The 5,060-nt window shown below is 35.6% G+C and overlaps 1 long non-coding RNA gene across 1 annotated transcript; it reads right to left on the bottom strand.

Moving 5' to 3' along the window:
- Positions 1-1,948: 1,948 nt before the first annotated feature.
- On the bottom strand, positions 1,949-3,286 carry LOC141717080 (uncharacterized). The gene is made up of 3 exons (XR_012573518.1): positions 3,055-3,286; positions 2,856-2,933; positions 1,949-1,994 (listed from the first exon to the last, which is right to left on the bottom strand). It is a non-coding gene; the product is annotated as an uncharacterized LOC141717080 (long non-coding RNA).
- Between the last annotated feature and the right edge of the window lie 1,774 nt (positions 3,287-5,060).

Genomic DNA, 5,060 nt, shown 5'->3' with positions numbered 1-5,060 from the left:
CGGGGCTGGCGCACAAAAAGCCTACGGAACTCACGAGCGTTCCTTACCCGCCTAAGGACAACAGTCCGGGTCTGATCCATGCTGGTAGTCTGTTGTGATATGATATATAAAAGCAAGGGTGAGCATTAAAGCTCAGCAAGGTATATATCCCCATAATTAAGTATGTAAGGATAAATAAAACCAATAATTATACTTTGTATCTCCAAAGCGTTCTGAAAGTTTATATGCTTATCAAATTTATAAAATTCTCAAAATCAACTACAATAGTATATCCACTGAATACTTGTATTCATCTCCTTCTCAAAATCATTTTATACTCGTACTCATTTTATTTCAAAATCTCAAGATGTTACTCGAACCAAGATTCTCATATGGGTGTGATATATATTCGTCAACATCCCAATTTAAAACTCAGCCTTATCGGCAGATTTCTCAAATGGATTTAATATATAATCATCAACATCCTTATTTAAACTCAGTCTTATCGGCAGATTTCTCAAATGGATTTGATATATATTCATCAATATCCTTATTTAAAACTCAGCCTTATCGGCTCTCTGTTGTATATTTCACAACAGTTTTTCCAAAATGGAAGAAAGGGACTATACTGGAATAAACCACGTATCGGTGATCAGCCAAATACGAAATTTTCTCTACTAGTAGAAGGAATACAAACCTAGCCGCCTTTGGGCTCATCAAGACACTACACGGTGGTTGCCCATTGCCGTGCAAGTCCGAAAGTCAATGGTCACATAGACCATATAACCGTACAATGCGCCACTCCGCGCTTGCATAATGCGCCACTCTGCGCCTGGTCACTGCCCGATACCACTCCGTGCCGGGCAGGCCACATTCCAGTCCCAAAACAGTTATATCTTTTGCTCAAAATCCTTTTTCGAAGGAATAGGTCGTTAAAAGTTGACCTGTAAATAAGATGTTTTATTCATCACTTTTAACTGAATTGATCTTTTGGAGTTGTCGGAGTTTTGAATTTAAAATCATTTTCAAATCCCTATCTGTAGTAGGGTGACACATATATTACTCACTTGTTCTTTATTGAACGAGGAAGCAAAACTCTTATGCTTCTAGACTAAGTTCCCTAAGGTTTTGATAGGTTTCAAATGATTAATCTCTTTCAAGAGTTTTGAATAATTTAGAAAGTACCCTTGGGAACTATGTCTATTTTTAAATAAGTTTTTTAGAAGTCCAAAGATATTAAATATCTAAGGTCTCATAATAATCTAATAGGGATTCAATGAATTGATAAAATCTTATAAATAAAATATATCTGTATAAGGTTCAATGAATTGATAAAATCTTAAGTACAAAGTATTTCTAATTAAGGTTCAATGAATTAATAAAAAACCTTAAATACAAAATATTTCTGAATAAGGTCCAACGAATGGAGACACCTTAATCAAATAATCAAAACAGGATTTGGTATCCTATAATTGCTCTTTGAATAGTTAAATCTTTATTAAATAACGTGAAATAATTTATAAACTATTCAGTATATTTTTAAATACTTTCTTTATATTTAATAATCCCTTAAGTATCGCTTTATAAAATAATCAATCAAGTAAGGGTGTCCCTTAAATGAATAAACCAATATTTCTCGAAGTTTAAGTCAAAATCTCAATCGTTCGCTTGATATATATATTACGCGAACGTACTTTGTTTATCGAAATAGAAATCTTTCGCGTTCGGTTCTCTCCGGAATTAAATCGTTATTAAAATATTTCCGACTCCCATTATCCTATATTATATTTGAAATACGTTTCAATTTCTCATACTCGTGTAAAACGAAATTTGTTTTCGTAAACAATCGCATAATTCGTATGCATTGATATCATAGACAAGCATATATATTTGAACTGTAAATCATGACATCAATATCACAACAGTATATATATAGCATGGATAGTATGAGATAGGGTTTCGAAAACTTGCCTCGAGTAATCGAAGTGGTATGGTCTCTGGTGTTTGGTTGGGATCTATAAACAAGAACCAATGGTCTAAGTTAGTACGTGATTAACGTCTCGCTTTTATTAAGCAACTTTCGCAACTACTCAAGTATAACGAATCTCCGATCATCATATTCTCAACACTTATATTCTCACTTTATAACATGGTCGAGTTTTGAAATCGATCGTTCGCTTTAGAAAGTCCATTTCGAGTTTTAAGCTCGAACGTGAGAAAACGCGCGTCAAAACTAGGTTTTTATGCGTTTCTCGCTTACGCTCTCTTTACCAAAACATTTTTATAAAATCGAAAAATTAATATTTTCTCAAAATTCTTTTTGGACATTCTTTTCTACTGTCATATCCATTTTTCATAATTTTTCCAGAATCTCGAAATTATTTTAAGTCCTTCAAAATCACCATGCAAGTGGAATTAAGTGCAGTTGGCTAATCGCAGAAATGTTTTACACTAAAACGACCATAACTCCTAAACCGTAAATCTCCTCATGATGATCTACACATGTATAGAAACTATAAAACAATCTCTATCTAGTCATGGCCAGTGGTTTTCAAATTTTAACAATTTTCATGGCCGAATGTCCTGCAGAAAACAGATCAAGTGCAAGAATGCCCAAACTCAATTTCTACTACTTGATCTTAACACAATCACTACCTATAACCATCATAAATACAAGTACTTCTCAAGATCCACCTATATGAACCTTATATGCTCTATATAGTACCACATACATGGATTACAACTCAACATCTCAAGTCTTTAGCAAGAACATAATCAATACAAACTCAAACAAACACAATCCTTTGGATCTTAACACTACAACAAACATAACTCTTAAATTCAACCATAAAACCTTAAAAGGTTGAAAGTTATACCTTCTTGGATACTAGGAAGGTTAGTGCTAGGATGATTGAGGCTTGGTTTGCTTAGAAAACACTTAGAAGGGCTAGATCCTTAAGAAACAAAACAAAGAAACAAGTTAAAATTTCGGAGTTACCTTTTAGCACCTCATTCAAACATTTTTATAAAATTGAAAACAATTAATTTGAGGCTGAAATTTGGTACGAAGATTACCCATGATATAGAAAAGCTATGGTAAAAATTTCATGATATTTGAATGCGTATATTTTGAGTTATGAATTTTTCTTTCTCCCTTGCTCAGAAAATCCGAACTGCTGGAATGAAAAATGGGAGAGCTTTAAGTGAGGGAAAAGGGGTTGTTTTCTTTTGTGGCTAAAGTGTGGGAGTGTACAATGAATATATGGGATGTATGCAGCAGATTTGACAATAATTTGGAAAAGGTATGGGTTGGTTTGATTGTGTGGTGAAGTGAGAAAAGGGAGAAGTATGGCTTGTGTACTTATTTGTCTCCCATCACTATTCAACACTATTCCACTAACTATTCTAGTTAGCTTCTAATCATCTAGTTACACTCCTAACTACTAGTTAGGACTTGGTTATGCATGGCCAACTTGCATGGGATTTAATTTCTCATTCGTTTATTTATCGTAAATGCAATCGTCGTTCCATTCCGATAGTTTCCACGTATAACGACTTGTTTCGTAGCGATTTCTTTTATCGCTTATAATCCTATAACCAATTCCATTCCTTCTCTTGATCATAGAAACACCTTGATATATTATTTATTTCACGTAGTATTCCCGGTTCTATGCCATTCTTTACGGATACGAAAACACGTAGTATAATTGTGAATCTTCGAATTCCGTCGGCTTTTACATTCACTTATTTTCCTCGATACACAAGAATATGATCTCGGATTCTCAAAATTCCACTATTCATTTTATGATGATCCCCATACGTATTACTTAATTAGCTCAAGTTATTATTCACAGAAGTTTTAAAATATTACAAAAATCAGGGTTCTTACAGTCTCCCCCCCTTAAAAGGATTCCGTCCCGGAATCAACTCACAAATAGATGGGGGTACCTTTCTCGCAGGTGGCTCTCTAATTCCCAAGTCGACTCTTCGACCTTGGGATGTCTCAATAAGACTCTGAATAGCTTGACACTCTTGTCCCTGAGTACTTGCTCTTTTCAACCAATGATTTCAACTGGTTGCTCAATGTAGGACAGATCTAGTACTTACTCATGTTTCACTATATTCTTGGTATCCGCATTATACTTTCTCAACATTGGCACATGAAAAACACTATGAACCTGTTGAAGGTTTGGAGGTAAAGCCAATTCGTATGCCACGGTTCTATTTGTCACAAAATCTCAAAGGACCCATATATCGGGAACTCAACTTCCCTTTCTTTCCAAATCTCATCAGTCCTTCCCATGGTAACACTTTCAAAAATACCTGGTCACCCACTTCATACTCTCTGTCTTTTCGTGCTAAGTCGGCATATTTATGTTGTCGGTCTTGGGTTGCCGCTAAGCATCCTCTAATCAAATCAACTATGTCCCTCGTTCTTTACACCAAGTCGGGACCTAGTAACTTTCTTTCACCAACTTCATCCCAGTACAAGGGTGAATGGCACCTCCGACCATACAGCGCCTCATGTGGGGGCATTTCTATACTCGCATGATAACTATGATTATAGGCAAACTCTATCAAAGATAGGTGTTCATCTCAATAACCTTAAAAATCAATTACAAAATTTCTCAACATGTACTCCAATGTCTGAATGATTCACTCACTTTGTCCATCGGTTTGGGGATGGTATGCAGTACTCACATTCAGTTTGGTTCATAAGCATTCCTGAAAGCTCCTCAAAAAAATCTGGAGTTGAATCGGGGATCTCTATTAGATACGATAGCTACAGAGACTCCATGTCTTATCATAATTTCCTTGATGTATAGCTCTGCTAATCTATCCACCATGTAGGTTTTCTTGATTGGAAGAAAGTATGCTGACTTGGTCAGTCGATATATAATTACTCATATTGCATCACTGTTAGCCTTAGCTCGGGGAAATCCTACCACAGAATCCATGGCTATTTGTTCCCACTTTCACATCGGAATTCCTAAGGGTTGTAGGAGTCCCCTCGGTCGCTGATGTTCCACCTTCACTCTTTAACAGGTCAAACACTTACTGACCCAATTGGCCACGTCTCT

The sequence above is a fragment of the Apium graveolens genome, chromosome 4 (genome assembly GCF_009905375.1).
Source record: "Apium graveolens cultivar Ventura chromosome 4, ASM990537v1, whole genome shotgun sequence".
Classification (NCBI taxonomy): domain Eukaryota; kingdom Viridiplantae; phylum Streptophyta; class Magnoliopsida; order Apiales; family Apiaceae; genus Apium; species Apium graveolens.
Note: the sequence above shows the minus strand (reverse complement) of the source record. Positions and strands in the feature narration are given on the sequence as shown.